General features: G+C 38.4%; 1 protein-coding gene and 1 long non-coding RNA gene across 13 annotated transcripts in view; one reads left to right on the forward strand and one right to left on the reverse strand.

Annotated features, from left to right (window-relative positions):
* The window catches only part of LOC118539683 (uncharacterized), a 200,476-nt gene that overhangs the window by 144,925 nt on the left and 42,134 nt on the right, over window positions 1-13,417 (forward strand). The window lies entirely within an intron of this gene.
* The window catches only part of FERMT2 (FERM domain containing kindlin 2), an 85,342-nt gene that overhangs the window by 62,272 nt on the left and 9,653 nt on the right, over window positions 1-13,417 (reverse strand). The window contains exon 2 of one of the 11 annotated variants that reach the window (XM_078053716.1): window positions 5,158-5,206. The exons of 9 other annotated variants lie outside the window; for them this stretch is intronic. The gene's annotated coding sequence lies outside the window, so the exon portion shown is untranslated. Of the gene's footprint in view, window positions 1-344; window positions 428-5,157; window positions 5,207-13,417 lie in introns of those variants that run through there. One more of the 11 variants, XM_078053718.1, reaches the window with a different exon arrangement.

A 13,417-nucleotide genomic window follows, 5' to 3' on the forward strand; every position in this document is an offset into this window, starting at 1 on the left:
CTGCCTCCTTCCTCTTTCCCAGCTGTAATTTGCTGTCTTAAGCCAACCTTAAGCCAAGGTTTCTTACATGTACTAAGCTACTGACAGTAGAAGAGCTTTAGTTTCTGCTTTCCTCTCCAATTGCTGAAACAAATACAAATACACAACTCTTCCAAGGTTTCTAATGAGATGTCATTGCCACTAATGTGTAAAAACAGGGTCTACAAGTAAAATTAATGCTTAAATAAGTTTAAAAATTATCTCTATGATGTTATCTCTAATATTTATTGAAATTTAAGGACATCAGATCTTAATTTCATTATTCAATCACTATTATTTTGTCCTGAAGAACTTCTTACTCTCACCCCTTTAGGTTTCCTTCCTCCCAAACTTTTAATTTCAGGTGAGGATGCTGAGGATCCTCCGCCCTTGATTTTAGGTGTGCCTTCTTGTTCTGGTCTCTTTGGTTTACTCAGAACTTCAAAAAGGAAAAGAGGAAGCAAAATGGATGAAGACTGTTATTCCTCAGGTGCACAATCAATAAATGAATTAAAAGACATTTTCCAAGTATCTACCATTTGCCACACTAAGTTAGGCCATGGGAATATAAAATTAGTAAGAACTCCCATTCGAGAGACACAGCCTAAGTAAGGGACACAGACAAGTAAAATGAGCTAAAAAGATATAAAAAAACAAAATGCCACAGAAGCAACCAACTTTAATGTAAAAGAGGAATTAGGCTCTGAAGAAGAGGTGGTATTTTACCTGGGTCTTAAGAGATGTGGGAGACTTCCAACATGTGCTTGGAGTCTCTAAATCAGATTTTTTTTATGAAGATAATTATGATGGCATTATGGAGAATAAATCAGGAAAAGGAAGAGCCTGGCAGCAAGAAATTTACTGCAATATTCTGGAAGCAGAACCTGACCTAAGGCAGAAGCTGAAGAGAAGGAGCCAAATATGAGGAACATGTCTAAGAATCACAGGTCTTAATGATATTGACTATAGATGAGAGAAGACAGCTAGAAGGTGAAAAAGGAAAGCTAGAAAGCTCCTAACTTGAGAATTAAATGGACACCAACAAAAGCACTAAGATTTGGGGCGCCTGGGTGGCTCAGTCGGTTAATTGTCTGCCTTCAGCTCAGGTCATGAACCCAGGGTCCTGGGATGGGAGTCCCACATTGGGTTCCCTGCTCAGCAGGGAGTCTGCTTCTCCCTCTACCCCTCCCTCCTGCTCGTGATCTCTCTCTCTCTCTTGTTCTCTCTCTCAAATAAATAAAATCTTAAAAAAACCAAAACAAAACAAAACAAACCCATAGAGTGGAAACACCAGGTCTTACCAGAGGGAGCAATGAGAAGTGAGATATGCTTCACATGAGGATTGTATTTCCTCCCTTCCCTTCCTTAGCACCCGCCTTTCCTACCTCAGAGCTAAGTGACCTGCACTGGTAAGAGCACTATTATGTAGATTGCAAGAAATCTTTGTTGTTTAGCCAAACTATGGAAAGAGCCTAGAAGTCCATTAACAGATGAATGGATAAAGAGAATGTGGTATGTGTACACACACACACACAATGGAATATTATGCAGCCATTAAAAAATGAAATCTTGCCATTTGCAATGACGTGGATAGAACTAGAGAGTATTATGCTAAGCGAAATAAGTCAATCAGAGAAAGACAAGTACCATATGATCTCACTGATACGAGGAATTTGAGAAACAAGACAGAGGATCATAGGGGAAGGGAGGGAAAAATGAAACAAGACGAAACCAGAGAGGGAGACAAACCATAAGAGACTCTGAATCTCAGGAAACAAACTGAGGGTTGCTGGAGTGGGGGGGTGGGAGGGATGGGGTGGCTGGGTGATGGACATTGAGGAGTTTAAGTACTATGGTGAGTGCTGTGAATTGTGTAAGACTGATGAATCACAGACCTGTACCCCAGAAACAAATACATTATATGGTAATTAAAAAAAAAACAAAGCTTTATTGTTGTTTTTAAAGTAGGCTCTATGCCCAATGTGAGGCTTGAACTCACAACCCTGAGATCAAGAGTTGCAAGCTCCATCCATTAAGCAAGCCAGGTGCCCTAATTTTAAGAAATCTCAAAGGCAAAGGGCTGCAGCAGAAAGTAATATTCTGGTGAGTTTCAGCAAACTTTCCATTGAGTCTGACTTCACCAGATCTTACTGCAACTTGCTTAGTCTGTGCCTTTCCCCCACCAGTTTCAGAGGGATGCCATGAAGCTTGGTAAACTGGGACCTGAAAATGTCCTTAGAAATTAACCCAATCCAAATTCTTCCTATAGATAAGGAAACCATGTCCAGTGGGGCTAGTGACTTGCTTGAGCCCCCACAGTTCCTCAGTGGCAGAGCTGAGATCAGAATTCAGTTCTCAGAGATATCTGTCAACTGAATAGGTGGTCAGTATGAAAAAATGGGTTCACAGACTAAATTTATGTTCATCCAGCTCTGCCCAAAGTAAACACTGCCTGGCAAGCACAGAGAAACCTTGTCACCAGAAAGACTGCTAGTTCATCTGGGTCTCCAAGAGCTATGCTGAAAGTACGCATTCAAACCATTCCATTTCTTTGTTCCAACACCATCCGTATACTGGAATATCAATTTATTAATATAAAATGGACCCCATCGCCTACCACACATTTACCAGTTCATCACCAAGAAGCTAATCAATTCAAGATATACACTAAGAAAGATAAGAAATTACACCAGAAATTTATGAACTACACCAGGGAAACGGTAATTCAAGTGAGGGAGGAGCTCGTCTTAGGAGGCCCTGCCTGGAACCAGCCACAACTACACAAGTCTCTCACCAGGTCACTCTCCAGCACCAAACGTGAATGAAGCAGTATTTAAACTATGCATATCTTTAACTGATTTAATAACAGAAACTACGGGATACCTCATTTTATGGTGCTTCGCTTTACTGCTTTTTGCAGATAATGCATTTTTCACAGGTTGAAGGTTTATGGTAACCCTCTGTCAAGCAACTATCTGCGTCATTTTTCCAACAGCAGCCGCTCACTTTGTGTCTCTGTGTCACATTTTGGTAAATTTTGCAATATTTCAAACTTTCTCATATTTGTTATGGTGATCTGTGAACAGTGACCTCTTATGTTATTCTGGGGTACCACAAACCATGCCCGTATGATGGCATGTCTAATCGACGGCTCTACTGCCTGGCCATTCTCCCATCTCCTTTCCTCTCCTCAGGCCTCTCTATTCCATGAGACAAAACAATATTGAAATTAGGCCAATTAACAACCCTATTATGGCCTCTAAATGTTCATGTGAAAGGGGGAGTTACACATCTCCCGCTTTAAATCAAAAGCCTAGTGTTGAAAGCTGAGACAGGCTGAAAGTTAGGCCTCTTGCACACACACAGCCAACTTGTAATGCAGAGGAAAAGTTCTTGAAAGAAAAGTCCTACTCCAGTGAACACAGGAATGAATGATTAGAAAGCGAAACAACTTTATTGCTGATATGAAGAAAGTTTTTGTGGTCTGGACAGAAGACCAAACCAACCGCAACATTCCCTTAAACCAAAGCCTAATTCAGAGTAAGGCCCTAACTCTTCTATTCTAAAAAGGCTGAGAGAGGTGAGGAAGCTGAAGAAAAGTTTGAGGCTAACAGAGGTTGGTTTAAGAGGTTTAAGGAAAGAAGCCATCTCCATTAACATAAAAGTACAAAGTGAAGCAGCAAGTGCTAATGTAGAAGCTGCAGCAAATTACCAAGAAGATCTAGCCCAGACCATTAATGAAGGTGGCTGCACTAAACAAATTTTCAATGTAGACAAAACAGCCTTATATAGAACTTCCATAGCTAGAGAGAAGTCAATGCTTGGCTTCAAAGCTTCAAAGGACAGGCTGACTTTCTTGTTAGGGGCTAATGCAGCTGGTGACTTTCAGTGGAAGCCAATGCTCACAGACTACTCCAAAAATCCCTAGGGCCCTTAAGAATTACCCTAACTCTACTCTGCCTGTGCTCTATAAATGGAACAACAAAGCTTGGATGACAGCACATCTATTTACAATATGGTTTAATGAATATTCTAAGCCCACTGTTGGGACCTACTGCTCAGAAAGAAAGATTCCTTTCATATTACTGCTCACTGAAAATGTACCTGGTCACCCAAGAGCTCTGATAGAGAAGTACAACGAAATTAATGTTATTGTCAAGCCTGCTAACAGAACATCCATTCTGCAGCCCATGGATCAAGGAAGGAGTCATTTCATCTCTCAAGTCTTATTATTTAACATTCATAAGGCTAATGCTGCCATGGATAGTGATTCATCTCATGGATCTGGGCAAGGTTAACTGAAAATCTTCTGGAGAGGATTCACCATTCTGGATGCCATTAAGAACATTCCTGATTCATAGGAAGAGGTCAAAATATAAACATGAACAGGAGTTTGGAAGAAGTGAATTCCAACCCTCACAGATGACTTTGAGGGGTTCAAGACTTCAGTGGAGGAAGTAACTGCAGATGTGGTGGAAACAGCAAGAGAACTAGAATTAGAAGTGGAGCCTGAAGATGGACTGAGTTGCTGCAACCTCAGGATAAATCCTGAATGGATGAGGAGCTGTTTCTTATGCACGAGCAAAGAAAGTGGTTTTTTGAGGTGAAATTTATTCATGACATAAGCTTAATTGATAAAGCAGCATGAGGGTTTGAGAGGACAGACTCCAACTTTGAAAGAAGTTCTACTGTGAATAAAATGCTATCAAATAGCATTCCATGCTACAGAGAAACTGTTCATGAAAGGAAGGGTCAATCAATGAGGCAAACTTCATTGTTGTCTTATTTTAAGAAATTAAATAATTTCTTTAAGAAATTAAATGTGGCCACAACCACCCCAACCTTCAGCAATCATCACCCTGATCAGTCAGTAGCCATCAACATCAAGGCAAGACCCTCCACCAGCAAAAAAGATCATGACTTACTGAAAGCTCAGATGGTGGTTAGCATTTTTAACTGACTGAGCCACCCAGGCGTCCCTCAGATGGTGGTTAGCATTTTTAGAAATAAAAGTATTTTTAAATTAAGGTATGTATATTGCTTTTTCAAACATAATGCTATTATTGCACACGTGACTACAGTATAGTGTAAACGTAACTTTTATATGCACTGGGAAACAAAAAAATTCATTTGACTTGCTTTATTGCAGTGGTCTGGAACCAAACCAGCAATTATCTTTGAGGTATTCCTATAAAACAAAATGGTTACTGTTAGTAGCTATTTAAGTATTTCAAGAATGCATATACTAATAAGCAAAATTAAGATGAGTTTATAACAAGTGAAAAACACAAACAGGATATAAATTGCAAAGAAACAATATAGAAAAATAATTTTTTTTCTTTTTAAGAGAGAGCACGAGTGGTGGTGGGAGGGGGAGATGGGGCAGGCAGAGGGAGGAGAGAGAGAATCTTAAGCAGGCTCCACAACCAGCATGGAGCCCCACTTGGGTTTCAATCTCACAATCCCGAGATCATGACCTGAGCTGAAGAGTTGGACACTTAACTGAGTCACCCAGGCACCCCTAGAAAAATAATTTAACAACTTTTTGTTTCATATTTTAGATTTATATTATAAAATGAATATTCTATCTAAAAATAATTGGAATACCTTCCAAGTCATTTCCTCTCTTCCCTGTTTAAGACTCAAGAGTCTAAATCATTCTTAATCTTATTTTAGAGGGATGACCCTCCCCCCTTCCAGAACTACCCTTTAACAGAATTCTGAGCAATGCATTTTACAATACATCACTACAACACCATCAACTAAGACTTAAGCAAATTTCTATAATATAGGCATCATACATCTAGTATACTAGACATTAGAATATTCCTGATTTCCCACAGCTATGAAAACCAGAAACAGGACTGCTTAGAGAAGGTCCCAACACTAACTTAGCAGACATATTCTTTTGTCGAAAATGGAAAACAAAACAACAACCCACTGGCAATTTGAAGCATGCAAGTATTTCATGACTCAGAAACTGTCCCTCGTTCCACCCCACCCCATCCAACCAATTAAGGGAAGACTACACTAAGATCACGCACATAGAAATTATATTAGCTTAACCTTTAAATCTGTGAAGTTGAATATATCTCAAGTCCTATTCTGTTTCTTCCTCTCCTTCAATTTTTCTTGGAATTTACCTCCTAAGCAGCTGTTTAATTTGTCCCTTCCTCTCCTTTTACATTGCCTTACTTCATGTCCTCAACATCTCTTGCCTAAACTACTTTGCATTTTTGCAAAACTAAGTTATCTTTTAAAATGTAAATTTGGTGGGAGCCCTGGGTGGCTCAGTCACTTAAGCGTCTGCCTTTGGCTCAGGTCATGATCCCAGGGTCCTGGGATCGAGTCCCACATCAGGCTCCTTGCTGAGCAGAGAGTCTGCTTCTCCCTCTCCCTCTGCCAGTACTCCCCCAGCTTGTGCGCTCTCTCCCTCTGATAAATAAATGAATAAATTAAATCTTTTTAAAAAATGTAAATTTGGTGATTTTACTTCTCTACTTAACTTTCCAAGTCCCTCTCTTGCTAAGGTGTTTTATAGCATCTTAATAGGTTAAACAAATCTTAACCATCTGTGCCCCACAGTGCTCTAGCTATCCTCAGGAACAGCTCATGCTCTGGCTGTTTGTGGCACAACTGGGTGTTTCAAAGCTCCTTGATTGGATACTTTTCCCTTTCCCCACTCAGAGGGTGATAAAATCCTACATAAGAATCAGCTCAAATATTACCATCGCAGACTCTCTTCACAGACTCTCCTATCAAAGCAGTTAGGTACATCTTAGCACTCTGAATAATCATTACACTTCGTTATATCTTACATAAATAACTTAGACTTAAGGGTCTTTGAGCTTATTCATCTTGTCTCTCACAGACAGAACCCAGAGCCTGGCACACAGAATTAAACCAATAAATATATGTAATGTACAGGCAACATGCAAAAAGATCTTAATATGTAAAATTATAATTATTCCATGAGAAAAGTTTTTGTCAAAGATTAAAAACTGTTGGTTTTAAGTGTATATAGGGAAATGAAAAAACAGAAAACTGTTATTAAGTGTGCTGTAATTTAAAACATTAGAAACACTGAGAAGTGTTACATTTCTTTGTAAAAATTAATCAAAAGTAGTTTAAACAGTATTTGCTTATGCCTTGGCAAGTTGTTGTACTCCTAAGTTTGGGTCAACTCCCATTTTATCCTTTGCACTTTCAGTGTCACGAAATATCCCTGAGAGTTTCTTTAAAACAATTTTTTTTGATGGTGTCACTCTCTGTGAGACATCTTCATCTTTTTGTCACACCATTTTCCTCACTTATGTCAATAAACCTGCCTTCACTAAATCCTTTTGGCTGCATATCTAGTCTCTCCAATGGAGACAGCCATGGTGAGCTATTTCTTCTGTAACTCCCCATCTATGTTTGAGTCAAATTTCACTTCCGGTATTATCACTTTTTGTTTCTTTGCTGCACATTTATCTTTGTTGGCCAATTTCCTCTTTCAATGATCCATTTTTGTAAAATAGCTCATGAGTTTATCAGCGGGAGAGAGAGGCAACACAGCTACACACTTGGCTATCTACGCGTGAACTATGTAACAAATACACAAGTGACAAATCATGGACAGACTCTGAAATAAGTGACATGACTGGTCACTGGTCATGATACACATCTGTTATTTACATAATGAACTAGGGACTGAAAAATGAGAAGGAGTTTTCACTTCATGCAATTATTCAAAAGTATGGTGGTAACTAAAATATAAATCCTATTGTTGGATGACTGATGCTACTTAACTGTGATAACTGAAACGTGTATACTGAAAGTGTGCAAAGCACTGACGGTTTCCAAAAATCTAGCTGGTGTGTCATATTTTTTTTTAAATGTTTTTAACCTGGTGGTGCCTGGGTGACTCAGTCGGCTGAGCATCTGCCTTCGGCTCAGGTCATGATCTCAAGATCCTGGGATTGAGCCCCGCGTCGGGCTCTCTACTCAACAGGGAAGGGAGTCTGCTTCTCCCTCTCCCTCTGTTCTCTCTCTCTCTCATAATAAATAAAATCTTTAAAAAAAAAATTAAAAATAAACCCTTAAAAATGTTTTTAATCTGTTAACAGATGCTGTAAACTGCTTCAAAGTTTACATATCATTCAAACTGCCATATATTTCAATTAAAATACCCCATTCAATTTTAAATTTAAAAATTATTTTACGTTAAGTCTTCAATGACTGACTAAAGCAGATGGACTGATTATAGAAAACATTTAGAACCTAAACTGATAAAAAGTGACAAATTGGTATATCTTTGATATAGCTAGTGACTGAAAATTTAGGAATTCGCTCATCAAAATGACAGAATTGGGGCACCTGGGTGGCTCAGTCGGTTGAGCACCCAACTCTTGGTTTCAGCTCAGGTCTAATCTCAGGGTCATGAGATTGAACCCCGTGTTGGGCTCTGCAGTCAGCGGGGGAGCCTGCCTCACATTCTTTCTCCCTCTTCCTCTGTACCCCCCACCCTGCCCCGTGTGCACGCTCTTGCTCTCTCTCACTAGAATAAATCTTTAAAAAAAAAAAAAAGTGATCAAAAGCACTAACTATTCTATAATTCAAAAAAGAAGTAATTTGGGGGCGCCTGGGTGGCTCAGTCGTTAAGCATCTGCCTTTGGCTCAGGTCGTGATCCCAGGGTCCTGGGATCGAGCCCCACATCGGGCTCCCTGCTCAGCGGGAAGCCTGCTTCTCCCTCTCCCACTCCCCCTGCTTGTGTTCCCTCTCTTTCGCTGTGTCTCTCTCTGTCAAATAAATAAATAAAATCTTTAAAAAAAACAAAAAACAAAAAAGAAGTAATTTAGTGAGAATATTTTATTGGCTTTGGCATTTTAAATTTATCTCAGAAAGTACTAACAAATCTTAATAGAGGAGTGTAGACTACTGAAATAAATATTTCCTGGAATCCAAGAGGCTTATTATGCTTATATCTTACGTTACTGACTTATATATACTTGATGAGCTACAAATTTGTAAAAATCTGACATCTCTCCCGGTTTAACATCTTTTATTGGTATCTGATAGCTCTTAGTATATGTAACGCTAAATCTTTAAACCTGGTTTATAAAGCACTTTAAGCACTTGTTTCTTAAGCCTGTCGAGCCACTGGTTCCCCAGGACTGCTCTTTCATCATCATTAGACCTCCTTCAGTTCCTCGAATGGCACCCTCCCTCGCTCCACCTCTCCTGCTGGGGCTTCTCGTTTTCTCCCAACCCATGGTTCTTCCGTCTCTTGCCCTTAGGCTAACATCCTCTGCCACTCGACTGGCTAATTCCCACTCCACCTTCAACTCTCAGCTTAAAAGTAATTTCTTCCAAAAATCCTTCCCTATATACAAGGTCACATTCCCCAGTAGATACTCCTGTAACTATTTCAATTATCATAATACTCATCACATTATAGCAATTACATATTTAAAGATGGTCCTGTCCCTATGACCATAAGATGAGAATAAGGAGTTAATTTTGTTCACTTCCTGTCTCTCCCATTCGTAGTACACTATGTAGCATTCAGTAGGTTCTCATTTAAAATATTAAGTGGGTGAGTGAAGGAATAATAGAAAAGAATATCATGTCCTCACTTACTGAACTTTTTATCTTTCCTCTCTCTAATCTTATCTTCTACTTCCCCAAGCTATTATCCAATACACCATAAACAGTGCAATTGCTATCTGGAATGCCTTTCTTCCTAACTTTTCACCCTGGCCAGGCATTGCTCATTCTTCTAAATCTCCATCATCTTCCTGTACCACTTTTTGGCACTTCACAACCAGAAGCGATCAACTCAAAGTGATCTTCTGTTTCACTGTGGTACTAGAAAGCTGCTCACATTTTAAGCAGCTACCTAATATAATGCTTGACCCCCCATAAATGTTTGCTGCTGCTACTCCTGATGAGGTCATGTTCATGCACCTCTTCTATCCCCATAGAAGTGTCCTGCTATATACCTCTATAACCTATCAAAAATAGAGCGTTAAGTGTACAGGACTATTTTTATACAGGAACGTTTACACACAAATGTCCCATCTCTAAAGCGTTTCTTTCCTAGTCTGAGTTCTTTAAGGCATTAATTTATTCCTCAAACCCATGAGATAAGATACTTAGTAGGGAGATATTCCAGAGGTCCATGAGGATCCTCAATAACAACAATTATTATAACTAGTACTTAGTAAGTGCCAAGAACTGTTCTAAGTACTTTACACATACACATTCATTTAACCCTCACAACAAACCTTTAAGATAAATATATTATTACCCCCATTTTACTTGTAAGGAAACCAAGCCACAGCAGTGTTAAATAATTTGGCACAAGGTCACAAAGCTTCTAGGGAGTGAAGCTAGTATTCAAACCCAGGCAGTCTGGCTTCAGGTAATGTATTCAGAGTTTAGAACCATTCAACAAAATTTACAAAATCAAGAAAATAAGAAGGGGTTTCTGGTTAAATACATAAATATAATGAAAACAGACTGCTTCAATCTACAATGAAAACAAATTAGACTGCTTCAATCTACAATTCAAGTTTACATTTTAGGTTTACATAGTATTAGAAGTATAACATTTTATTGAGCTCTTACTAAGCATTCTACTAATTACCAGGGATTCTGTTAATCCGTTTAACACCTTATTTAGTTCTTATATTAACTCCAAGAAACAGGTAAGTAAACTAAGGTTAAGTGAGATTAAATAATAAGAAGTTAAATAACATGCCAAGGTCACATATAATCATAAGTAGCCATGTCTTAGACTAAGTTCTTAAACACTAACAAAGTTTACCTTTTAAAGACATTTGCCTAAACCAGAATATGAACTTATTGGAAATACCTTCACTGCAGCATAGTTTATAATTTTATATATATTAGAACATAAAATCTACTGCTTCTATTACATTCTTGTCATAACTTCTTTATAATATTACCTATAGTGATGCAAGGTGGCACAATAAAGTTAAAATACATTACTAATATGGTAGAGAATAAGTTAGTACTATTTGGCTTACCTTTATAAAAGATACTTTCTTGATCTTTTATAAAATGGCATTATTTCTCCAGTTCAGTAAAAGGGAAAAATTTACACACCACTAAAATAGTCTGGACTACAATCATCATCATTACATTTACAAAGGCTATTCTGAAGCACTTCATATTTATTAAATAACTTAATCTTTTAATAATCCTATGATAAAGTTACTATTATTATCCCTATTTTATAGCTGAGCAACCAGAAGCACAGACAGGTGGTCACCCAGCACAAGGCTGTACCGCTAGAATATGGTAAAGTCAGGACTGTCACACCAACAGGCTGTCCCCGACCCCAGTTATTCCTCCCCAACAAGAGCATTCTATCACAGCAAAAGAATTCAACACCTTGCATGAAACTGTAAATTGGTAAGAACAATCATTTGTTTTTTTTCCAAGTTATTTTTAATTTCAAAAGTTAGGAAATTCAGGAACTACATTTAAGGAATATTAAGCTAGGTGTCTATTATCCAATAGACATCTTCATCTATCATCAATAATGCTGGCACTTTATTGGTGTTTTATTTACAATCCCGAGTGTTCCATTAAGAAAAAAGATATCTAAATCATCATTACACTATTGCTTTGAAATTAGTCTTTAAAATACCTGATACAGTTTTTAGTTACAGAATAACATAAAAATAAGATAAATATCTGAGAAAGGATTCACTACAGATTCTAAAGCAAATTTCACCTCCTCTGAACTAGAGGTTATCAGCTTCCTAACACTGAAAATTATATACAGGTTGTCCAAGGAAATACTGAAGGTGGCTGGTCCTTATACAACTAGATAGTAGATAATCAAGTCCAAAAACATGAATCATGGGAAAAAAGAAAAAACCATGAATCATGAAAGGAAATCCAAATGTAAACCTCATATTTTAATCATTTGCTGCTTTTCTTCTTTTATTTATACTAATTCACTTAGAAGAATTATTGAAATGGAGAGAAAATACCAGAAGATACTAGTTTTCAAAACATTTTACCAGGTCACTCTAGGAGAGTCACTGTGAATAAATAGTCTCAGGGAAGGAAAGCAGACCATCCACAACAGGACTGTCTTAGAATGCTGTATTATCTAGTTTGAAAAGTTACATTTGAAAAAAAATGTTCAAAGAACTCTAATAAAATTACAAAGAGAAGGAAACAAATTTAAATAAAAGCTTATCCTGTGTTTATCTGTACTGTACAGATAAGGAAATTGAGATTCTGAACACTGAAAACTCTGACTTAAAAAAAAAAAAATTACACAGCTATTGAGTGGTAGGGCCAGGATTAGAAGCCAGACCTAATTCTTTCTGTAACATTCCTATAACATTAAACCCTAAAACCTGGGGTGCCTGGGTGGCTCAGCCGGTTAAGTGTCTGCCTTTGGCTCAGGTCACAATCCTGGGGTCCTGGGATGGGCCCTGTATCAGGCTCCCTGCTCAGCGAGGAGACTGCTTCTCCCTCTCCTCCCTGCTCGTGCTCTCTCTCTCGCTTTCTCTGTCTCTCTCGAATAAATAAAATCTTTAAAAACAAAATAAACCCTGAAAGTTTTCTTTGATTATTCAAAGATGCCTCACTACAGGGGCGCCTGAGTGGCTCAGTCGTTAAGCGTCTGCCTTCGGCTCAGGTCACGATCCCAAGGTCCTGGGATCGAGCCCCGCATCGGCAGGAAGCCTGCTTCTCCCTCTCCCACTCCCCCTGCTTGTGTTCCCTCTCTCGCTGTGTCTCTCTGTCAAATAAATAAATAAAATCTTAAAAAAAAAAAAAAAAGATGCTTCACTATACTCAATATTTTATGACTAAAGTTCTAAAAATCTAAATTTTCTAGTAGATTAAAAACAAATTGGTTTTCATTGGACATCTCAGATTAGGCAGATTTCTTACATATGACAATCTTAAAAAGCTCAATCCAGAGAAGAAAAAAATTGATAAGATGGGCTTCATCAAAATTAAGAACTTTGCTCTTTGAAATATACTGTGTTAAGAAAATGAAATGAAGGGCGCCTGGGTGGCTCAGTTGGTTAAGCAACTGCCTTCAGCTCAGGTCATGATCCTGGAGTCCCGGGATCGAGTCCCACATGGGGCTCCCTGCTCAGCAGGGGGTCCGCTTCTCCCTCTGATCCTCTTCCCTCTCGTGCTGTCTCTCATTCTCTCTCTCTCTCAAATAAATAAATAAAATCTTTAAAAAAAAAAAAAAAAGGAAAAGAAAATGAAATGACAAGCCATAGACTGGACTGAAGTACTACAAAACACATATCTGATAAAGGACTTATACATAAAATATATATAAAGAATACCCAATGGGGCGCCTGGGTGGCTCAGTTGGTTAAGCGACTGCCTTCGGCTCGGGTCATGATC

The sequence above is a fragment of the Halichoerus grypus genome, chromosome 8 (genome assembly GCF_964656455.1).
Source record: "Halichoerus grypus chromosome 8, mHalGry1.hap1.1, whole genome shotgun sequence".
NCBI classification, from domain to species: domain Eukaryota; kingdom Metazoa; phylum Chordata; class Mammalia; order Carnivora; family Phocidae; genus Halichoerus; species Halichoerus grypus.